The sequence below is a fragment of the Mustela nivalis genome, assembly GCF_964662115.1.
Source record: "Mustela nivalis genome assembly, chromosome: 3".
Classification (NCBI taxonomy): domain Eukaryota; kingdom Metazoa; phylum Chordata; class Mammalia; order Carnivora; family Mustelidae; genus Mustela; species Mustela nivalis.
In genome coordinates, this window is record NC_139022.1 from 42,992,586 (window position 1) to 43,017,986 (window position 25,401).

Consider the following 25,401-nt stretch of genomic DNA (forward strand, 5'->3'; position numbering starts at 1 on the left):
TTCAAACTTCATTGGTTGTGTTAGAGCAGTTGCTCTAAGAAGGAGCATTCAGGAAGAGGGGGAGAAGTTGTTAGGAGTGGAAGCCGTGGTGGGGGGAGCAGGAGAGCAGAGTGGCGAAAGGCTCGTGGGTGATAACAGACAACTTGGTCACGACCGAGCTCACCAGACTGGGTTCATCACCTCTCAAAATCATCTTCCAGTCTGTGCTTTATCTAGGAGTGAATTTTGGTGTGGCTGCCCTTGACCAGCCCAAGTGAACTTGTCTTAATGTTTTCCTGTAACTGGGATTTGGCCTCATTCCTTAGAGTATGCACTTGCCCACACTTTACAGCTCCTAGCTGTATTCCTGCCCACTCTAATTCCATTACAGCTTGAATGGGTGAAGACTCATCTCCCTTCTCTGTCTTTGCACTTTCTCTAACTGGATTTGACATTGCAGAAGTGATTTTACACTTAGTCACATAGGATTGAAAGTCTGCCACCTAGTTGCTTGGGATAGGTGACGTGGAAAAGAGTATAGGCTTTGAAGTCAGGCAGACAGGGCCTGTGTTCACATTTCCGAGGTGTCCTCACTTGTTGGCTGCAGAATTATGACTAAGCTACTTAGACTTTCTATGCCTGCTGCTTCATTTGTAATGTAATCCCTTAGCTATGCACCATGAGTCTGAAAAGAGCCTCTTTTTTTAATTCTGGAAAGAAAGAAAGCATCCTCATTTTAACACAGTCTAGAGCACAAAACTTGGCACTTTTGACATTTTGAACCATTTTGAACCACGTAATTCCTTGCTATGGAGGGCTGTGTTGTGCATTGTAAAACGTTTAGCTATATCCCCGACCTCTATCAATAGATGCTGGTAACACTCCCACAACCCCGTATGTTACTGACCAGAAAAACCCTAGACATCACCATATGTCCCTGGGGTGGAGGGAAGAATCACCATCAGTTCAAAAGTAATGATTCAGAGGATGATTCTCCCATCAACTTTTATTTTGGTTCTTATAGTCAGCCTAGGATTGGTATCTGGACCAAGCCTAGTTGTCTTTTCCTGGTGTGCCTTACCATGTACTCTCAATATAACTTCATTAGGTACCTTGCTAGGGCAATGAGGACATGGTCGGCTGTACTCTGAAAACATAGAGCTTCATCTTAAGGCATGGTCTGCCTCTACCATGAGCCTCTGTAAGACAAACAAACTTGGTGTTGCTGATACGGGTCAATACTTTGGTAAAGCTTTCACGGGTCGCCACTCTATCCAAGTTTCTGTCTTAGCAAAGATCTGTGGGAAATCAGGGAGTGAAGACAGACAGAAAACTCCAACCTATCAGAGCAGAGGGACAACTAAGTTGCATATTGCCTGGCACAAGACATGGTGCACAACAAGAGTGACCTCTCTTCTTTCTTCCTAGGTCTCAGAATATGGCCGTCCTTACTGCCATCTGACATGCTGCCATGTCTCTCGTGACTCATCCCAGAACCGTGGGCTGTGACTTAGGCTTTGCACTCCTCACTTCTTGACGGATCGTATTTATATAATCAAGTCGTAAAGGTAACTTGGGGAATGTGTACTTTTTTTTTTTTTAAATCAATGGGTGGTTAAGAGGAGAAAATTTCTAATGGGTTGGAGGGTGACCATGTTAAATACATCAGAGTCACTGAAGGTGATGGAGGGTGGAAAGATGCTTAGATGGGCTGATTGAGATGCCACTGATGAGATTCTAAGATGATGCTTCAGGGAGAAAAGCAGATAGAAACCAGAAAATAGGTGAAGAGGGGATAAAAACTGAAGGAAGCCATGAGAAGGGAGGCAGGAAATTGGACCACTCTTTATGAAAAAGAGAGTAAGTGCAAAAAAAAAAAAAAAAAAAAAGAGAGAGAGAGAGAGAAAGTGCATAGATTCTTGTCTCTAAGATAGAGAACACCTGAGACTATCTAAAGTGTGAAGGGAAGAAGCCAGTAGAATAGAAGAAATTTAAGGTACCAGAGAGAAGGGACTAACCAGGGAAGCCAGTTACTGGAAAAGAAATGTCCCTCCCTCTGAGACCTATAGAAAGAATGAGAATGAGGGAGCCTGGGTGTCTCACTTGGTTAAGCGTCTGCCTTCGGCTCAGGTCATGGTCTCAAAGTCCTGGAATCGAGCCCCACATCAGACTCCTTGTTCAGTGGGGAGCCTGCTTCCCCTATGTCTGCTGCTCTCCCTGCTTGTGCTCTCTTTCTGTCAAATAAATAAAATCTTAAAAAAAAAATGAGAATAAGAGGGAATCCCTTTATAACCCACAGTTTTCAATTTAGAGTTTGAAATGCCCTTCATAAAATGCACATGGAAAGGTAAAATATGAGACTGTTATCAGCCGTGAGCACTCTAATTTAAACCAGCTTTGGAAATCTGTGGGCAATAAACTAGTGATTAAGTATTTATTAAATATTTATTATTCACATGCCATAAGGCATTGGACTTCTGCCAGTTCTCTGAAAAAGAGGCCAAATTATTTCAAAATGTTTATGTTGCATTAAGTAGAAAACTTTAAGGATTAATCTGGCCTTAACATCTTGTGACTTTTAATTACCTGCAACCAAGCTAGTCACATCATCTTTTTTTAACAAAGAAAGGTGTGTGCCCAGCTTAGTGGGTAAATATTTGTGGGCACCTAGTATGTACAAGTTCTGTGTTTGGCTGGCTGTGGTGAGTACTGAAAACGGGGAAGGGAAGCTAGATGGAGAGGTGTGTCAGGACATTCTGGAGAGAGCCAGAACTTGTGAAGGGTTGTCCAGATTCACAGCAGATATTTAAAACCGAGAATCATAGGCCTTCAAAAAAGGAGGATTTACAACACAGTATATTACAAAATATTTTATAATCCCCTGGAGCGCCTAGATAAAATCTGAAAAAAAAAACATCCCCCCGTCCATAGGAGGCGAGATCAAAAGAAAAAAAAAAAATCCTTCTCTCCGCCCCGACAGTGCTTTTCATTATGCCAAGGATAAAGCAAGAGAGTCCTTTGACCATTTTCTTTCACTGGAGTCTGAGTTTGAAATCCGTGGTACATACACAAATAACTTAATGTCCCCTGCCTCATCAATTTAAAAAAGTCAGGCCAATTATGTACTTTTGCCTGGAGACAGTTGGCTGGACTAGAGGCTATTCTAAAGCCCACGTTAGCTCCAAGAGTGCTGGTTCTATGGTAAACCACTCAAGTGCATAGAAAATATCATACCCTTATTGGCCTCCGCCCACAAATCCATTTATCTCTTGAACGCAGTGGAAGGGCAATGTGTTGTCCTTTTTGTTTTGGCAGTTTAGGAAGGTTTCCATGGTTTCTGTGTCCTCTTGGTCACCTTTTCTGTGTCTATCAGAGGTCAACCTTGTCAGCTTTTTGGATGTATGCCCCTCGGGCGTGCATTCCATGGAGCCAGTATAAATCGGCTTCGGGGGTGACATAATTCTAGATAATACATTGGTTCATGGCCCATCATGGGGCTATAATGCATAGACAGATAACAAGTTTATCTGTGCTATTAAAATTTCCTCGTTTGGGGTGATTAGAAAAAATATATATATAAAATAATTTGGAGAGAGAGCAATTAAAAAAAAATGTTGAGGAATACGGTCTTGGGACAAGGCGTTCTCGGGGCCTTAAGATATGTTGAGAAAGACTCTGGTGCATCAAATATACTTTATTTTTTATCTTAAAAAGTCTGTATTTAACTCACTTCCTCTGCCCTTTCTAATCTACCACAGGACACTTTCTGCAAATGTTTACATTGAGACATCTTCAAATTCAATGCAGTACATAAAACTCTTCCCTTGTGACAAAAGGTGTGGCTAGGAGAACGACTGTCTCTCTTGAGATCAGACTGTTCTGGGTGGCAGTCTGGCAATGAGGTCTTGTAGGAGGCTGTGAAAGGGGTCCTTGGGCACCAGAAGGACATACACCTCAGTCCCCGACTTCCTTTGGGACTAGCCTCGAAACTAAGGGCAAGTTGCTTAAAGCCTCAATGCCGTTTCCTCATCTGTAGGACAAGGGTCCTGATGCTTCACCTGGTAGGGTGGTGGAAGGGTTTGAGATGATGGACAGTAGCCGTCTCTGAGTGAGGCAGAAGGCAAAGTAAACCATAACCGCGTAGAAGAGAACAAGACAGCCCATGGACCTATTTTACCAAACTTCACAAACATCCTGTTTGAGCTCCTGCTGCTGCCATTAAAAAAAAAAAAAAAAAAAAAAAAAAAAAAAAAAAAAAAAGTCTTGCACACAGAATGTAGCCCCTGTACTGTATAAAGAATGAAGTATTCAAAAGTATTATAAGTCGCTTTCAGAGGGGGACTTGGGTTTTGCCTCAAGAAAGGGACATCAGAACCATCAGAGAAACCGGCAAGGAGCCGTATTTCTCCTGCTCCATAAAAATCACCATGATTTATTCCCTTAATGAAAAAGTCAGGGGCTCTTGCAGGCACAACAGCTGTGACTTTATGAAGGGAACCTAAGCCAGAATTCCTTGTGGTAGGGCTGTTGCCACAAGGGGTCCGATCTCTATTATTGGTGGAGCCTGGCATTAGCCCACAGAGACACAAAACAGGACTGGGCAGCCAAGAGCTTGAAATAACTCTCAATTGTCGTAGGTGAGAAAAAGCTCATGCAACACCAAACTGGACTAAATCTGTTTAAGGAAGGGCATCCGTGTCTTTGATCCACGGCTGAGCTGAGTATCTGGCGAGGGAAGAGAAAAGGGAACACAGTCCCCTCGCATCTTAGATGGGTTGCTGGTCGTCCACTCAGCACATGCGAGCACTTAAGCTGTTGCCCTGAATCAAGGGCTTTTCTCCTCAATGTTAAATACAGTAAGGGGTAAATATTTTGGATTCATCAGCCTCCAAGTATTCTTCAGATGTTTTGGTTTCGAGCAAACAGAATACATCGTGCTGGGCACATTCTCCCTTGATTTTTTTTTTTTTTTAAAAGGACCGTGTGTGATTTATGGGAAATGGAATCCATATGTTTCTGCTTCGTTTACACTTAAGTCATCAAAACGTTGTGTTGTAAGAGCTATTTGATGTCCGAGTTGCCTTGTGAGCTTGATCTTTCCGTCGTTTAAATACAAACAGCTCAAAAGCGCTGGTTTCTAAAAGGCCGAGAAAGAGAAGACCAAGAAAGACCGAGAGACCTAAGAAGGCCTGTGGGGCCAAGATGAAATAGACTTGACCTAAGAAGGCCTGTGGGGCCAAGATGAAATAGACTTGAACATCCCGAAGGTCGCTTTAAGCTGAAACTACCACCCCATGAATTTCACATGGGTCCCAAATTTACAAGAAAGCAAAAGCTCCTCGGCAGCCAGTTTCAGAAGCAGCTCTGGTAAAGGCAGGGAAGCTGCTGGCCAGACAGCCACCCGACCAGGGAGGACAGGGCTCTGAAGGTGCTGTTAGCTGCCCAACAGATTCTTATGGCCGCTCCTGGAGGACCTGTTGTTTTCGGGCTCCCCCCAGAGCAGTCTCTCCAGCCGGGGAAAAGAACCCTTTGCCCCACTGACGCTCGGCAGTCTCTGCTGTCCGTGTGTTCCCGGGCTGTCCTGCCCTAGGCCAGAGTTCCCTATCTGTTCTTCTGCCATCTGGCCCAAGTGGCTGGCCACTGAACGGAATCCTGTGGGTGCATGTGGGACGGTGATTATTGACTGAGCAGTGTCTTATCTCACTCAGCTCACAATGGGGCCGAGAAATCATGGAGTTCGGGTCAAGTACAAAATAGATTGACTGGGGACCCACAAATTAGGAAAAAGCCCACTGTAAAGCAAAGTTTCCTCGCTCCCACCCTTAGAGCAGCTCTTAAGTCACTTCAAGCGTGCTCTATCTATGGCATTTTAGGAAAGGGTTCAGAAGAAAAACAGCCAAATTGGAACTACTTTGGGGATAGTACAATGAAGCATTATTAAATCTCTTTGTATAGTCATCGTTGGAGCATTATAGAATGTTAGGATGTGAACTTCAACATCCTGCAGGGTCTCTAGACATGAATTCAACAGAATGCACAGTCTTGTGAATCCCCTGTATTTCCCAAATCAGTTATCTGGGAGTAAGGAAGCAGCTCCTACTGGAAATATATTGGTGTACAATATACGAGCTATGCACGAGCAGGGGCACACATGTGCGCACTTACGCAGGGTTTGATGAGATCAGAGCATTTGCTTGCTTTCGGAGCTTCTCTTCCCACAAAGAGACTGTGGATTTTCCCCACGTTTGTAAACCGTTTGACCTCGGGAGCTTTAGTGCACGCAGAGTATTTCAAAGGAAGAATGTACCACAATTGGCTTAACGTCTCAGTATTTTTCAATAGGGGGCTTAGAAAAAGCATCCTTTCAGATACATTTTGAAATGTTGACTGGAGTTCTGAAAGTCATTTGCTGTGACTTGAGACGCATTAGAAAATAAACTACCCCTAACGTCCACACCTTCATGGAGAATCTCCCATTTGTCTCCGTAAGAGGCCAAGCTTCCTGACTATAGATGATGCTTTCTGAAGACCTTAGACAAGATCAGTGAGACAGTAAATCTTCCTTTTTCTTCCTTTGAAAAAGGGGTTCCACTCCATTTCCTCCCTGAAAAGAGCCTTGTGGCTTAAATTCATGCACCTCTCCTCCTTCGGGGCTCAGTCCACTGGAGTCAACTTCCAAGAAAGCTGAGATCCATCCATACCTGTTGTACTATTGGTTTCAGAGTCCCTCCACCCCTTGTTTTGGATTTTTCCGTCCATCGCTACAGAACTCGGTGCTGTCCCTTTTGTTGACAGGTTGCCAGGATACCTCTCTAGGCGACAAAGGCTGGGGTTTCTCTTCCTGGCAGCCCAACCGTACATACTCAAGAATTCCTGCAAGAGGGCATGTGAATCCTGGAGCTCCCAGCTCTTCTGCTCCTGTTTCCACCAGCCCCCTCCCTGAGGGGCTCATCAGGCCATGACACAAGCTGAAGCAGAAGGGTGACAACAAACCTTGCCAGGTGAGGCTCTCTTGGAAAGTGTGCTTTTCCTCTGTTGTCTAACTAATCAGTCAGTCTCCAACCTTACCTTTCCACTAATGATAGAGGCTTATGTTAGGCCATCCTGGTCTCCTCCATTTCCATCTCGCTAACATGTCATAAATAGTATCTCACTAGAGAAAAGAAACTTCAGGGCACCTGGGTGGCTCAGTGGGTTAAGCCACTGCCTTCAGCTCAGGTCATGGTCCCAGGGTCCTGGGATCTAGCCTTCAGCTCAGGTCATGGTCCCAGGGTCCTGGGATCTAGCCCTGCATCAGGCTCTGATCAGCAGGGAGCCTGTTTCCCCCTCTCTCTCTCTGCCTGCCTCTCTGCCTACTTGTGATCTCTTTCTCTCTGTGAAATAAATAAAATATTTTCTTAAAAAAAGAAAGAAAGAAAAGAAAAGAAACCCCAAATAAAATAATGAATCACGAAGTAAAAGCCCTTGACTGACAAAGTAACAAGTATAATTTTACTTCACTGGGTGGTGCTGGCAGTAATGGGAACTCTGGAGTCAATGTTTAAGGGGCTAAAAGAGAACCAAATTTCTCTTTGAAGAGATAATTGAAGAGATAATATTGAAGAGATAATATTCCAATTGAAGAGATAATATTATTTAAGGATTTTATTTATTTCTTTTATTTTAGAGAGAGAGAGAGAGAGTAGGGCAGGGGGAGGGGTAGAGGGAGAGAGTATCAAGCAGACTCTGTTCTGAGCACAGAGCCCAAAGCCGGGATCCATCTTACGACCCTGAGGTCATGAACTAAGCCAAAACCAAGAGTCGGTCGCTCAATTGACTGAGCCACCCGGGTGCCCCAAGAATAATACTATTTAAATGTATAATTATTTAAAAATAATTGTCTTCAATGAAAGTAGATGAAATGTTTTTTACATTAACCCAGGATTATATGTTTATTAGCCAAATTATCCTTGAAAAAGAAAGGGGTGAGAAAGGCTAGAGTTACTCAGATGAATCGGCAGATTCTTTATTGAGATAAAATGCATGTGGGGAAATGTAACGGACCCTAAGTTCTTAAATTCAAGTGCCTAAAATCAGTGAGTTTGACAAATATACATAATGCTGTAAACCATCACCTTAAGCAAGACATGGACATTTTTATCATCCAGAAAGCTTCCTCATGTCTTTTTTAGTCCATTGTCCCTCCGTGAGCCACCACTGTTCTGATTTCTATCACTAGAGAATAACCAGGCTGTCTGTGAACTTCATAGGAATAGACTCACACTTGTATCTGACTTCTTGGGCTCAGCAGAATGTTTTTGAGATGATCCCATGTTACTGTGTATGTTTCTAACTCAATGCCTTTTATAGGTGAGTATTATTGCATTATAGGATTATCCTGCATTTGTTTCTCTCTCCTCCTGCTCCTTGGTATTTGGCTTGCTTTCAGTTCGTGTCTCCTGTAACTAAAGCTGCTGTAATCACTCTTGCACAAGTCTCTTGGTAAACATATGGTTTCGTGTATCTCAGGTTCAGACCTAGCACTGAAATTGATGGTAGATGTATGCTTGACTTTATAATGGGTATGAAATGATATGTCACTGTGTCTACAATTTGCATTCCCCTGACTAATGAAGTTGAGCATTTTTACATGAGCTTGTTGGACATCGCTGTCTCACTTTTATTAACTATCTGGTTACCTTTCTTGTCCATTTTAGATGTTTCTTTTCTTGTTTATATTATCTTCACTGATGTATACATCATGTCCAGTACAATGCATATGTTTTAAGTACACAGTTTGATGAGTTTTGACAAAGGATTACATCCATCTACCCACCGGGTGTTATCAATACAAGAACATGTCCATTACCCTTTGTACTGCATTCTCCACCCACCCAGCCCCCCAACCAGCAATCACGGATCTTCTTTCTCTCCCTTCCAGATTATTTTTGCCTGTTCATAGATAGGATAATTCAGCATATTCTTTGCACCTGACTCTTCATTCAACAAAATATTTTTTTCTTTTTTTTTTAAGATTTTATTTACAAAAAAAAATTTATTTATTTATTTGACAGAGAGAGAGAGAGAGATCACAAGCAGGCAGAGTGGCAGGTAGAGAGAGAGGGTGGGAAGCAGGGTCACCATTGAGCAGAGAGCCCGATGTGCGACTTGATCCCAGGACCCTGAGATCATGACCCAAGCCGAAGGCAGAGGCTTGACCCACTGAGCCACCCAGGCGCCCCTTCACAAAATATTTTTGAGTAGGATCACTGTATCAGAAGTCTGTTCATTTTTATTGTGGGGTACTATTCTATCCCATGAATATCCCATAATTCACTTATGCGTTTACCTGCTGAGATATGCTTGTGTTGTTTCTTAGATTTTTTCACTATTAAGAGTAAAAGCTTTGGTAAACATTCATATATGTCTTTTGTGGACGTATGTTTTCACTTCTGTTGGGTGATGATTTAGGGATAGAATGCCCATGTTAGTAGGTGGGTGTTGGTTTAAATTTGTGAGATTCTGACAAACTGGTCTCCCGAGTGTTTATGTATTTCACACTTCCACCAGGCATGTGTGGGAGTTCCGGTTTTCCCACATCCTCACTAACACTCAGTATTAGCAACCTTTCTAATTTTAGCCATCCTCATGTGTGGTATCTCTGGTTCTAGTTTGCATTTTGCTAATGACTAACAGCTAATGATGTTAAATTTTATTTCATGAACTTATTGACTATTTATACTTTTTCTGTTATGCATAATCTATTCAAAACTTGGCCCATTTAAAAAAATTGTGTTGTTTGAATTATGACCATCTATGTATATAGCTAGATAGATATAGATATATATAATAAATCCTTTCAAATATATGTCTTCTAAACATTTCTTTCCAATCTATGACTTTGGCTTTTAATTTTCTTGATGGTGTTTTGGGGTTTTTAAAAGATTTTATTTTTTTGTTTATTTGAGAGAGAGAGAAGGAGCAGAGGGAGAGGGACAAGCGGACTCCATGCTGAGTGTGGAGCCTGACTGGGGGCTTGATCTCATGACCTTGAGATCATGACCTAAGCTGAAATCAAGAGTCAGATGCTTTAAATGATTGAGCCACCCATGCACTCCTTGATGGTGATTTTTGTTTTATGGGTTTTTTTAAAGACTTTATTTATTTAAGAGAGAGAGAGATAGCAAGAGACAGTGTGAGTGGAGGGGGGGGCAGAGGCAGAAGGAGAAACAGGCTCCCCACTGAGCAGGGAGCCAGAGGTGGGGTTCATCCCAGGATCCTGGGATCATGACCCAAGCAGAAGGCAGTTGCTTAACCAACTGAGTCACCCAGGTGCCCCTTGATGATAGTTTTAAAGAACAGAAGTTTGTAATTAATACAAAGGAAATTTTTTAAATTCTATTTTTTTAAGTTTAATGCTTTTTTGTGTTTTGTCTAAGAAGTCTTTGTATCTACTGAATTCATAAAGATATTTTTCTTTGCTTTCTTCCTAAAGCTTTATAGTTTTTATACTTGTACATTTTACATATTATAGTTTTTATATTAGTTCTATGATCCACTTTGAATTTTCACATGTGAAAGAAGAGAATTGATATTAACTTTCCCCCTACATGTATTTAGTTGTTTCACCATCATTTGTTTAAAAGATTTTATTCCCTCCATTAAATTGTCTTAGCATCTGGGTCAAAAATGAATTGACTGAGTATGTGAACCAACCATATATTTCTGAATTCTATTCTGTTACATGAACCTATTTATCTATCTTTACTGGCATTGTCAATTTTTAATAAAGCAGCTCATCTTGGCTTATAAGTAGTACGGCAAGTATTAAAACAAATATACAAGTGGAGTCCTTCCATGATTTCTTGCCACTGGAACGATGCGTAAGAGTTTGTGTTAAGTTGGACATTTTTTTCTTGCATGTTGTCCAAATTCTTCCCTGGGCAATAATCTGATTTTAAGTGATTCTATAACAAACAAAACCCAAAAATGTACAGTCATAAATGTATTCAAGAATGATAATCCCAGCAAACGAGATGCATTTTTCAAATGTATTTATACAGAATGATATGTAAACTTAATTTTCATTTCTTCCTTCAGTAATTTTTGAATGTCTACTATATTGCAGGCATGACTTTGGACAAAGCAAGAGGAAAAGGAACTATTTCTTGGTCCATAATTTTTGCAAGGAAGCATTACTTATAATCTCTGTTTCCTATTTAACAATGTATTCCTCACAATTATAGAGAAAAAAATCCATATCTGATAAAATAAACATCCGGTTAATCGTCTTCATACATTCCTGTCAATTGACAGAAAATTATCGACACTCAAGTGTTTACTAAGGAACATTTCCTCAGGCTTTCCAAGTTTGCTATCCCTATCAAAAGATATCCATTCCTTCTGAGCCTCAGGATGCAAACTATCATTTCTTTCAGTTGCATTTTTCAGATTATTTTAGAATTTGAATTTCATGTATTATTTCTAAGAGCAATTTCTTCACAAACTTGGACTTTAATTTGGCTGTTCCTTCTGGGTGCTTAAATAATTTAAATGAATATGTGATATCATCATAAATAATTTTCCCAACTTCTCTGGTGAATGAAACATTTTCAAGAATACACGCAACTTAACTAACAACATTTGTATTATACCAAAAAAAAAATTAGAGGGATGCCTGGGTGGCTCAGTAGGTTAAAGCCTCTGCCTTCAGCTCAGGTCATGATCTCAGGGTCCTGGGATCGAGCCCCGCATCAGGCTCTCCAGTCAGCGGGGAGCCTGCTTCCTCCTCTCTCTCTGCCTGCCTCTCTGCCTACTTGTAATCTCTCTCTCTGTCAAGTAAATAAATAAAATCTTAAAAAAAAATACACGCAATTCTTAAAAAAACAAAAAACAAAAGAAAGCAAAAAAAAAAAACATAAATGGTGAAGAATGTGAACTGCTGTGGAACACCTTTCCTGAGGAAGCTGGTGGTGATTCCCGTGGAGTCTTAAAAACACAGCAGCGTTTGCGGAACATCATAGCATACAAGTAAGGCACCAGGCATAGCAGGCACCATGTCTGGGCAGCAGGGAGGGAAAACGTACGGGAGGCAAGCTGTTGAGAAATTCAGAGTGACGACAAGCTGCAGAGAATGTCCTGAGTGCAATACAGCAAGAGATTCTGCTTGTTTTGTTGTTGTTTGAGAGAAGTCTCTGTGAGGAGCCTGACTGAGTCCTATGCAAGCAAGACCTGGTAGAATTCTGCTTGCACTGAGCGCTACTTTATAATTCATGTTGATTCGTAATCGGATGTTTCACTGTTTAAAATAAAACGGACTCTCCTCTGTAGGCTCTAATTCAAGAGTCATCAAACTTTGGCTGTTCAATGCCCAGATGGTAAATAATTGAGGCCTTGTAGGCCATGTGCTCTCCAGTTGTGGGGCAAGAGCAGCCAAAGCTAAACACAGAAACGAGTAAGTGCGACTTGGTCCAGTAAACCCTTATTTACAGAAAGCAGCAGACAGCTGGCCAGATTGGCTAGTGAGCCATGGTTTCCTAACACTTGTCTAATCTTCAGTTCTGTTGAAATAGCTTCCCATCTCACACATGGGCATTTAAAGGGCTGTGGCTACGGATCTCTTTTTTCTCTGAGCACCCAGTCCTTTGGGGTTCTCTTCAAAAGAGATAACACTTCCAAGATTTAAACTTTGAGACTCATCTGCATTCAGAATGCGTGTGACCAAGAGGGACAACGTACGAATAAGTTCAGCTCAGGAAAGCCAACCTCTTAGATCTTTCTTCAGCTTTCTGTCTAGTCACACAGCACCCACTGCCTGAGCTAGCGAGTTCTGTGTCACCTCTGGTGTGCCTGTCAATTATCCCCATTTTTGGAGGAAGCTCCAGGCCATTGATGTTTGTTGCTTATCACTTGATAAAACTGTCTTTGTCATGAGGGTTTGGTCCAGTACTCAGTCCTTGGATGGATTCTCATTTCTCTCCGATTTGGGGGAGTTACACTTCTAAAGCTAGAATACTAATTCCTAATTTCCTGAGGATTATAAGGAGCAAGGTAAGATGCTCAGAGATCCCCAAGACTTGAGAAGATACTACAAAGCTGGCTGTTAGCCCTTCCTGTCCAAAAGTCCTGTGGTATGCACATGTATTTCTGTGTGCATGTATATGCCTGTGTGTGCACACATGTACCTCTGCACGTTGGTGCATGTGTGCGTATGTGCATCGGTATGTGTGTGGGAGAGAGAGAGAGAAAGTACTGAGAGAAGCGTAGTCAGGATGGCTCTCTTTGAGTTGATGATATGTAAATAGAGAAAATATGAGGAAACTTGGCAAAGAACTGGGGGAAGATTCTAAGCCATGGCATGAGCCTGAGCAAAGCCCCTTCCAGTCCCTTCCCTGACCTACGCTGCAGTGAGAAGGACTTCAGGTTCTTTGAGGACCTGGAAAGTGAACATGGATAAAACGTGAGTGCAAGCAGGGGAGAGTAAAGAGGGACCAGGGCAGAGACTTAAAGAAAGAACCAGGTACAGAGGAACTTTGTGGCTAAGCATTTGGATTTTATTTCAGAGTGGAGGGACAACCATGGAACATTTAACCCAGGGATGTGTAGGACCTGTTTTGGGATTTAAAGAGTTGAATGTGCCTACTCCGGAAAAGATTGGCACGCAGGAAGGGTTATTTATTCCCCTGCTACTGCAGAAGCAGCCTGTGGCCGGTGAGGCCGGTCCATTCACCTACCTGGTTGCAAACTCAGGTGGGCAGGCCAAATGTCTAGAAGGAATAACCAGCCGCATCAACGATATGTGTAGTGATGTTTCTTTCTTTCTTTTTTTAAGATTTTATTTATTTATTTGATAAAGAAAGATCACAAGTAGAGAGGCAGGCAGAGAGAGAGAGAGAAGCAGACTCCCCACTGAGCAAAGAGCCCGATGCAGGGCTCGATCCCAGGACCTGAGATCATGACCTGAGCCGAAGGCAGCGGCTTAACCCACTGAGCCACCCAGGCGCCCCTGTGGTGATGTTTCTACTTGAATGAATGTATTATCACATGGAGTAACCCAGTATCAAAAGGATAGGAGGTGGGAAAGAATGTAGGAAAGAAGATGCATGAAGATAAAAATCAGAGAAGACAAGAGATGAGATGGTGAGCAGAAAGAAAGGAGAAGGGGAGTGGAGGGGGATATGAGGTTTCCTTCTCTGGCAGATCATTAATAGGTGATCATACAGAAAATGAAGGGTGAAAAGCCAAACGTTCTAGTGTCTACTAGAGTAGTGCCTTTTACCTTTCCTCTTGCTCTCTTCTCTCCACCCCTCCTCTCCCATGCCAGTCCACGCTAGGATCAAGAACCTCGCTGGAGAGCTGGGGCAAAGGAAAACACCCTCATGATCATTTCAGTCTGAACTCACCAACCGCTGTGACTTCTTCCCAGTCCAGAGATAGGGTCAGGGGTGGTTTTATGAAAATGACAGTGAAACGAATGAAGAGCAAAATGAGAAGGAATGAGGATGGGAGAAGAAATAAACAATTGCGGATAGAGTCAGAATTCAATTTTCAGCCAATGATTGTCATTAGTACCATCTGATTCCAATCCAACATATTGTTACCAAATGAGTGCTAGATGGATCCTGGCATCCATTCTTTGCTAAGTGATGATTATGGCGATGATTCTCAATATATTCTCTGACCTAGAAAGAATATGTGAAGAGATGTGTGTGTGTTTGTGTCTTTGTCTGTGTGTGTCTGTGTGTTCTGGTGTGTGACCCCCAGTGACATGATAATAAATATAGCTAATAAAAATTCCAGCCTGTTGCTAAGCAACTATATATACACACACACATATGTATATATATATATATATGTATATGTGTGTGTGTGTGTATATATATATGTATAATTTCATTGGAAAGATAGATATACATATATTTAATTTGTGAAAAACTATGTTATGGATCATTTTGAAGTCATAAATGTGTAAAACAAAATAAGGATTTACATTATTTGAATCAGTTCATGGCATTTCCCTTCAAAAATACAAAATGATTGTGCAACATAAGAATAAGATAAATCTTGGATTACTTTGTCTATTTAGTTCCAAGTGAACCATCTTATATATGAAACACATGACATTTTGAGTAACAAAAATTAAAACCACATTTTCCTCTTCAGTTAGTGTATTTCTTATGTCAAAGACTATGTCAAGTGGCGTTTAATTATTTTAGTTATTAGCATATTTATGGGTGATAAGAAACTTGCAAATGAATTTTTAGCAGAGACTCCCAGGACAAGCTTATTGATAAGCAGCAGTGGAATACTGCTGTAGCTGAAATGACTTAATTGGACACTATCCATTGGTTTTCTAAATAAAATAGGTCTGAGTGCTTCATGAATAATTTATCTTTTTTTAAGATTTTTTAAAAATGTATTTATTTGTTAGAGAGAGAGAGAGAGAGCGAGCACAGGCAGAGAGGCAGGCAGAGGCAGAGGGAGAAGCAGGCTCCCTGCCGAGCCAGGAGCCCGATGTGGGACTTGATCCCAGGATGCTGGGATCATGACCTGAGCCAAAGGCAGCGGCTGAACCAACTGAGCCACCCAGGCGTCCCTGAATAATTAATCTTTAATGTGATGGCATCTCTTTCAATGTTAATTTTGTAACTGGAATTTTACAATTAACCAACAAGGATTGAGTTTGTAGCCTAAAGTCGTAGTTCCTCTGATCAGTATTTGCAGGATAGATTCTAAATCTATACATCAAATATTGATTCCATAGCATCTTGAGATACGTCAACCTCTTCTCTCTATATATATTTTTAAATAGAAACATGGTATATAAGATCTTGGTGTTTGAAAACTAGGAACATGGTGGTATGAACTAATAAATGGAAACCAGCTTAAAACATTTAAATGAAAGCTTCTGCGGGGACAGAACATTGGGGGGTGGGGGGCGGGGAGAAAGTAAAGCACTAAGAAATTGCCAAAGCTTGCTGAAAGCCAATGCAGATTTCACTAAGGGTTTCTCAACTGTAGTTTCCCACCCTGGGATCCAGAGTAACAAAATAGTTCTCAAGATAGAGAGAAAGGGAAATCCTTTTTAGGCAGCTTAGGAGGCACATGAGAAATTTGACATATTTGTCTCCTAGTGGAACATCCTTTTGTAGATAGGGCTTCCCAGCATGAAAACTCAGGAAAAGGAAAGGAAGAGAGAGGAAGAGGATGTTTGTGATGCCTTGTATTGGTGTCTCACAGACATAGGTTGATGGAATTCTCAGAAATATTTACCTGGGCCAACTGCGAGCCATCACAGAAAACCTACAGGAGAAGAGCTTAACTAGACCTTAGGACTGGGGACACTAGGACTGGCCTATCTGCTCTATTGAAAGACAAGAAAATGACATGGTTTAAAAAATACTATGGCACTAGTACAGTAGTTACAACCGTGAGGGAAAAGCCAAGACCATCACTGAAGCACCAGGATTGTTGAGCCTCAGATGACCTCCGGACTTCTTATTTTGATAAAAAGATATGCCTCTATTTCATGAAGAGACAAGAGTAGGATTTTCTTTATTTGTAGTGCAAAATCTTAAGAATACATAATTGAGGTAAACATGTTGTGAAAACGAGCCTGTTAACTCATGGTTGGAAGGGTTGGACTTATGTCCAACCTTACGTCCAATAAAACTGGTGTCCAATAATGTGGTGTTGTTTGTGGTGGCGAAGGGAACTCAAAAATTATGTCACAAAATATCTGTTCTGGACTCTACTGCCAGAGGCAGCATTCTGGGATGAATGAATTATTAAATTAATCCAGGCAGGCCTTCTTACCACATTCAAGTACCTCAAACAGTGGGGCATTTATTAGAAGGATACATGCATGGAAATGCAAGGGAATCTAAAAACTAAGCTTCCGGAACCACAAGACCTACCTGCTCCAGGGGATTCCTGAGCCAGAGAGTTGAGTAGACTCTGTTCTCTGGTCCAGACACCAAAATAATTAGTAGGCAGTTTTTCATAAAGTTTCAGAATTCTAGAGGATCGTCAAAGGAACTTCTCAACCAGGTTCTTTCTATTTCTGCTGAATAGAGCATTAATAACCAGATATTACCCCCATTGATTTTCAGACCTATGTTCATCAGGGCTCTTTCTTGAATTGTTGAAATATCTGAGGAGAACTAGAGACCACAGCCTGCTTCCCTTTTAAAGAGAAGTGTAGAAACTGGCCTGTCCACAGTCAAGCTCCACGAACCCAACGTGGTCACTGCCTTTCCACCTCTGAGGTGAGTGCTTCCTCTCTCATACCTGACATGATTGGCAGTGATAACATCTTCTCATATCTGGTAGGAATGTCATGTCATGTCTCGTATCTGGTAGGAATGTCATGATGTTCCCGGAGCATGGATATTCTATACACTCAGAGTAAGATGTAAAGACTGTGGAACATCACATGTCTTCTGTCCCCAAGTAACAATGGCAGCTCCAGCTATCCTGTCATCAGCCTGTCATCACCCCCCGCCACTCCTGTGCCCTCTGTTCTGCCTTCCTCCAAGCATCACTTATTTGCTGGGACATGGCAGCTCTCTCTCACTTTCTTCTGGCTTGAGCAACCATTACTATTTTTTTCCCCAAGACAGGAACGTGATTGGGCCAGTTCTTTTCCAGTCAATTCATGTATTGGAGCATTTTTTTCTAGCACCCAGTTCAGATCCAATCTGCCTATATTGGGGAGGGGGAGTTAAGTGATGATTTCATACTAGTTAGACTTGTTAACTTTAAAAAAGTGCACTCCTTTATCTCCTAAGTTTCAGTATTTCTTTCCTTTTGGGGACTACAGGTTAGAATGTCTTTTTTTTTTTTTTTAAGATTTTATTTATTTATTTGAGAGTGAGTAAGAGAGAGACCATGAATAGGGAGGAGGAGCAGAGGGACAAGCAGTCTCCCCGCTGAGTGTGGAGCCTCAGAAGGACTCATTCTCAGAACCCTGAGATCATGACCTGAGCCAAAGACTGATGTCTAACCAACTGAACCACCCAGGCACCCCGGAATATCTTTTAATAAAATATGATTTGGGGCACCTGGGGGGCTCAGTCAGTTAAGTGTCTGACTCTGGATTTTGGCTCAGGTCATGATCTCAGGGTGGTGAGACTGAGCCCCAGATGCATTAATAAATTAATAATAATCAATAAAATATTAAAATCTTAAAAACAAAATAAAATATGATTTCAGTTAGCCAACTCAACTTTGAAATTCCTTATAATATTTTAGCAAAAGGAGAATAATTTCAGAAATCTATAGTTAGTCTCGTAATTACATTTCCCACCTGCTGGGTTTGTGAAAATATGGAGAAGCAGACAGACATTAAAGCCATATAGTGACAATGATGATAACACACTTACCACCTACCACACAGCATGCTAACCATTTTCTCTTACGTTTAAGGCTCACAATAACTATGCAAGGTATTATTATCCCACTAAACCTGAGACGAAACTGAGACACCTAGAAGTTACATATCCCAAGATTCCACAACTGATAAGCATTTTGGAGCTAGCATTTCAGGTAGGTCTGAATTTATAGGACTATGCAAAAAGTACTTTGGAATGGAGACCAATGAGAGTATTACTAGAGTCTTTGCTAGAAGCTACTTTTTCTTAGTAAATTAGACCTTACCAGGGGTTTTATGGTTAGCTTGAACTTGGACTTTTTTCCTAGATGTGATGGTATCAAACTTAAGATCTGAGTGACCTAATCCCAGGCCACACAGAAAGGGGAATTAGGAATTGGTTTAGCATCCAAAGGAAAGATGCTTTTAAAATAAATTCTTTCATTTTTAAAAATTCTGTCTAAATACCGCAAAAATCTACAGCAGAAGTTCACTCTCTGGTCCAGAAGTATTTGTCAAGATTTTTAACAAAAATATTTAGACATGTGTCAGCTACTAGTAACTTAAGATGGGACATGACGGTGACTGTTTGAAACAACATTCAACAGATTTTGAGAACTGGAAGAAACATATACGTCTGGTTTTGTGTTGTACACATGGTTTCAAGAAGTTAGATACAAATTACATTTTGTAGATCAGGGTGATCTATTTTCCTTCTAAATGTTTGCTTTTAGAGAAAATTCTGTAATGGATCCTTTTAGGAAACTAAAGAACTTCCTTTGTGTAGTCTTTAGATGTGAAATGTTGATATTTGCCAGATTTTATTACTCAAGACATGTTTTCAATCATATGTTGCATGTGTTTAAGAAAAATCTGTAAAGGTTCCTCATTTCCTGTAAGGCAATCAGATTTCCTAAAAGTAGCTATACTGCTTTTGATATTTTGTTTTCAAATTACTTTCCTTGTTACTTCTCTCTTATTCTTCATTCTTTTCCTCTGCCATTTCACCCACATCATACTACCTGTTCTCACACACACACTTATATCTGTTTATCAACTCACATATACACAAACGTTTACATACTCACAACCATCCACTCACACCTATCTATGCATCCCAGTAATACTCATCTAAATACACTTAACTCTATGCATACAGATACCACACTTAATAATTCGTATTGATTCACACGCTCACGTCCATCTCTCCTTGCCTCACACCCATCTCTTCCTATATCTATACACACACATCTATTCACTCATATTCATGTACAACCCACATTCGTTTACTCATACCCATCTACACACTCACATACATACATTCTCTGTTATATACACTTGTAGACTCATACATATTTCCACCCATAATAGAGGCCTACCCATCTACTTGTACTGGTCCTCACATACGGACCAACTCTATCCATCTACATACTTACACTCAGGTATACTCTCACCCATACATACACTCATCAACTTACATCCATCTACTCACATCTCATTACATCCCCATCTGCTTATAGACATACACACACGCAGATCCCTCCTCCACAAACTTTCACATACACACACCTGTCCTTCCTGCCACAAACCAAAGCCCCACAGTTTTTCTAGCACATCATGTTCTTTTAGGTTCCCATTACCTTTGCTTATGGTGCTATCTGTGTCAGCTGTGAATGTCCTTCTCCCTTTATAACTCCTATTCTTCTTTCACAAACCAGCCCAAATGACATTGCTATTTTACACACAAATGTGTAAAACTTTACTTGTAATAGCCAAACTGTAATCAGCCTGAATGTTCTTGAACAAGTAAAACAAATTTTGGTACATGCCTACCATAGAATAGTACTCGGCCATTAAAAACAGCTAATTATTGAAACAAACAAAAACTAGATATATCAGCAGGGAATTAAGCTGGGAAAAAAGCCAATCCCAAAAGGTGGTTTACTGCATGATCCTATTTTGAAATGACTAAACATGTATATATAGAAATGGAGGACAGATTAGTGTGTTTAAGGAATAAGAGATGGGGACTTGGAGGGGGCAGCGGAAGGGAGAGAGGTGGGTGTAAATTGATAACATCAGACATCATATGGTGTTGGATCTGTTCACTCTCTTGACTATAGTGGTGCTTATGTTTGTAGGCAATAAAATTGTACAAAGCTTAATACACACAGACATGAATACAGATCAAAGTGGATTGTGTCAATATCAGTATTCTGATTGAAATACTATATCATAATTTTACACTGTGTTACAATTGAGAGAAATCAGACAAGGGGTTACGGGATCCCTATATTTTTTTTCTTAGAAATGCATGTGCATCCACAATTATCTTAATAAAAATTGCGATTAAGAATATAATATCATCTCTAGACCTAAGACATTAACATTAATTCTTATTATCTAGATAACAAGACACACTTTAAAGGATCACAGTGTGATAAAAACAAATGGGATGAGAAGCACCTAGGAAAGCTCAAACTTCTACAATTAGATCCGAATAGTCAATCACATCAGTGCTGACTGAGGGAGACCTAGCTCAACAGCAGATCACATGGCCACAACTAGGGTTGGGGACACAATGATAAGGCATACCAAACATTCACCCCAGCTTTAAACAACACACTCTGACATTGAATTGCCAAGTTGTTCTTCTTTGTGAGGAGCACACAGACAGGGGAACATGAAAGGAAGTTCCATATTTTAGGTAGCTACATCATGTTAATGCAGTGACTTATCCAGGGCAACCCTCTTCTACCTATCAGAACTTCCAAATATGACACAGTTACTGATCAAACAGTCACCTCGGTATTAAAATCAAATCTACCTCTTTTTTTCTGAGCACTATAGGCAATATCTCCAGTGGTCCTCTGCTATTTTTACAGTATATTCCAAATTTCGTTTTTGCTTTTCTCGTATTTATGTACTGCATATACATGGGTATGAAATAGCTGAACTGTAATTGACCATGAACTACTGATGCCATCTAATGGGATTAAACAAAATGACATTGGCACAACATGTTGGGGGATCCTTTTTATCCTAGGGTTCTGTGGAAGAGGAAAAAGTTTCTATACCTTTTTTGGTTCAGTGGTTGGGCCTACAGAATATTGCTAATAAACAATTAACGGGCGCCTGGGTGGCTCAGTGGGTTAAAGCCTCTGCTTTCAGCTCAGGTCATGGTCCCAGGGTCCTGGGATCGAGCCCCGCATCGGGCTCTCTGCTTAGCAGGGAGCCTCCTTCTTCCTCTCTCTGTGCCTGTCTCTCTGCCTATTTGTGATCTTTGGCAAATAAATAAATAAAATCTTAAAAAAAAAAGAAATCCATTTTTTTAAAAAAGACAGATTGACAAGAGAAAGAGTGTATTAACTGGTGCCTCATACTTACACACAGGATGAGAAACTCTTAGGGTGGTCAGAATTTGATGTTTACATTGCATCTTAACAAAAAACAATAAATTTGTGAAGGAGTAACAAGGCAAAGAGATTTAGGCTTTTAGGGGTGGCAAAATATAGAAGATAAGGGCTCTTTAGTGATGTTGTGTGTAGCTTCCTCTTGGTGCTTGGCTCTGAGCTGACAAGAGTAGAGTTGCCTTTGAGTTTCCTTCCTGATTTGGGAAAGAGAGACGTCTTTACAAATTTATGTCTTGCTTTTAGGCAAATAGAGTGAGAGCAGAGAGCTTTTCTGACATCTTCTTCTTCCCAATTGCCTTCAACGCAAAATAATCCTTATGCCAAAGTGGCATATCTGATACCCTACAATCCCAAATAAGAAATTGCTCTACAAAACGGAAATGGCTCTTCAGCTCAGAATCCAAACTGATAATGACCTTTCCACCTAAGAACGGTTTAACCATCCAGCTCCATCATTGGAGAAGACTGTTAGTGGTCCTCACAACACAGTTGAAAAGAGAGAAGGGGACCCTTGTCATGCAGACAGCACAACCCTGAACACAAAATAGAGTCAGTTAGCCATGAGCAGTCAATAAAGACTCTACCTTATGGAATTATGTAGATGCTAAGACAAAGAATACAGTCAAAGAGGAAAGGGGAATACAAGCTTGAAATGTAGACAGGGAAGCTATATAGATCATATTGAGGAGAATGCCAAGTCTGAAAGAATTATTTCCCAAGTCACACTGGGTGAGACTCTCCTGTATAATATTATATGAATATTTATGCCTTTGTTACCATAAGGTGAATTGCATTATAATTCTCATTCTAGCAGGCCACCTGATGCCCTGGGATAGAGTCCCCGCAGTGGTGTTTCCAGTGGAGTCTAGAGCTGGGTGACTGTGAACTATTAAAATTCTGGGGTACGGTGTGGCCAAAACTAATTGAGTAACATTTTTGCAGAAGTCTGCATTCACAGTGTTGGTCTCTTTCTTTTGGGATGTTTTAGTTGCTATTGTAGCAAAATACAATAACACTAGCAGCTTAAAACGACCCAAATTCATTATCTCATAGTTCTCTGTGTCATAGATCCAACATGGGTCTCTTGAGGCTAAAATCGGTGTCAGCAAAGCTGTGTTCATTTTTAGGAGCCCTTTTTGGAGGCCCCATGTCTCCTTGGTCTTCCCAGCTTCTAGAGGCCATACACATTCCTTAGAATATATAGTTCCTTTCCTCCATCTTCAAGTTAGCCATGGGTGGTTGGGCCCCTTTCTTCTTTGGTTGTCCTACCTCTTTGAGGGAAAGGCTGTCCACTTTTGAGGACTCATATCATTATATTGGGCTTATCATTTCTAATCCTTCTTCTTCCAGAATATAACAGAGTTAAAATTATAAGCCACACTTTTCTAGTGTGAGTGGTCAGCACTGCCTTATGGCTCTAGAGCAAACTGACAGTAGAATCAACCATAGGGTGCCCTTCCTAATGACACCCTCTCTATTGTGTTGGGGTTGTCCTTTCACACCTAAAATGGAGACAGACAGACAGTGGACACAATGAAAGCAAATGCAAGAGAGAACACAGAAGGCGGTAAAACCATAAGAAAGTGGAAAAATCAATAATCACACCGTTGATTTTAAATTGTGTTCTTCTAATCAGATATCCTGATATTTCCTTTCTTTTTTTTTTTTTTTTTGTGAGACAGGTTTCTTTTATTATTTTTTCCTAAACTTGTCTATTTAAAGTTTTCTGATATTTCTGATCCAAGGTATGACTTAAAATACACATGGATCTTTTTTGTGTTTACTAAGGGAAAACAGAACAAAGCTGTTTGACACTCTGACTGACTTCCTTGCTATCTGATAGTTACCAGGAGTGGGGTGGAAAGAGGCTTTCAGTACATTTTAAACTACTAAGTAGTTTTAAATTTACTAAGTAAATTTAAAAATCAAACTACAAGCTAAGAAGGTTGAAAAATAAAGAGCTGTCACCATATTTCCTGTTTGGCCTGGGCTCTGGGGACAGAGGATGGACAGGTTCCCCCAAGATCCCAGAGGACGCCTTCTAGTGGTTTTCTTCAGCAGGGGAGAGCCTATGTAAGATTCCTGAGCAATGAAAGGATGTTGTATGGAGGACTCCGAACCATTAGGGATCTCAGACCATCTGGCCTGTGAAAGAGTGCTTTGTTCATGAGAGTCAGAGATGTCAAATGGAATGACAATAGCTTGTTGATGACTTATTTACATAGGAGGACCAGAGATGTGGGGAGAAGAGCAACAAAGGACCCACATTCAGAAACAGCCTTCACCCCATGGCCGTACATAAACTCCCAGGTCTCCAGAGCCACCACCAGGGAAGTCGTGCCGATCAGACCAGAAAATAGAGGTGCATTCATTACACACACAGCAGAAGCCCAGCCTCATGGGCTCGGCCCTGTTTTTGACTTTCTTCCCAGGGACTTTCCTGAGAAACAGCTTTGGGTGGAGAGAGCATTCACAAAGGGTGTTGATGTCTGCGATGAATGGTAATGACGATCAATTAACGTGTCAGCCAGGCTCTGGGAGGCTCGGACCTCCCGGAGGTGGGTCGCACTAAGGCACAATTTTGAGGCTGTTGTCTGGAAAGTGGGTGATGTGGCTAAGAAAAGGTTCCTCCAGGATACAGGGAGGCCCATCTCCCATTGGCCAATCTGTCCCTTCAAAGGCAGCTGTATTCTTCTTTGTGCTTCTTTCCACCTGGACACACGAATCCAGTGATTGTCCTTCTGATACTACCACTCTGTGGTTTGCAAGTCTGTGCCAAAGATATCCCACTGGGTAACGTACTGAGATGATAAATCAGGAGCAAGAAGACAGTGGGAACCCTGTACAAACATATCAGGTGATGGGGGCTAGGAAACACATGCACCTATTTACAGTTTTTAAATTCTGAAACAATATCTATCTTTTCCCCCACTATGTTTTATCGTAATACATCAACTTTAGACACTTGATGGATATCTGATACCTCATTCTAGGTTGAGAGGGAATTACTGGCTGTTCTTATACATTTTCAGTTCAAACTAATTTGTAAGTGGTACTTGACAAAATGGCTAGTTTGTCAGAAAGAAAAAGTGCCCCAGATTCTGTAATCTATACAGGGAAGCATAATTCTCTTAGGAAGTATTTCCAGTTCCAGCCCAAATCTTGGAAATCTAGCAATATATTTTTAATGGTTTGTTGATGTTCTTTTGACTGAATGATTCTTTCTTTAGATTAATAACTTAAGCAATGCAACATTCTTCATGTGAGGGATCATTTAATGGTAAATCAAGAACCGTTGGCTTAAGCAGACGAGTAGCTCTTGTTATATCATCGGTAACTAAATAATTATGGGAATGCTTCCAAAAAGTTCAGATGGTCTCCAAACACATTTCTTTTTGTGTTTGTCTTTTTTTCTTTTTTCCTTTCTTTGGTTCTACCATCTCTCTTGTGGCTGATCTAAACACTGGCTGCTTGATTTTTTTTTTTTCTCTCTCTGAAATTAGATGCATCATTTCCTGTGACCTTCCACTAATGTATGAAAATTCCTCCTCAGGTCACTGATTCTTTCTTTTCCCTTCGGATATTTCCTTCCCTCTTAGAAATAAGTCTTTCAGCCTCACTCTGCTGTCATTATGAAGCTTTGTTTCTGAATTTTTACCA

At 40.8% G+C, this 25,401-nt stretch overlaps 1 protein-coding gene across 5 annotated transcripts in view; it reads left to right on the forward strand.

The window, feature by feature from the left end:
- The first annotated feature begins 6,780 nt into the window (after nt 1-6,780).
- ZNF475 (zinc finger protein 475) overlaps nt 6,781-25,401 on the forward strand; it is a 57,823-nt gene continuing 39,202 nt past the window's right edge. For 2 of the 5 annotated variants that reach the window (XM_082723394.1, XM_082723393.1), the window contains exons 1-3: nt 6,781-6,980; nt 17,070-17,225; nt 18,385-18,504. The gene's annotated coding sequence lies outside the window, so the exon portion shown is untranslated. The remainder of the gene's footprint in view (nt 6,981-17,069; nt 17,226-18,384; nt 18,505-25,401) is intronic. The other 3 variants (XM_082723395.1, XM_082723396.1, XM_082723397.1) reach the window with 3 other exon arrangements.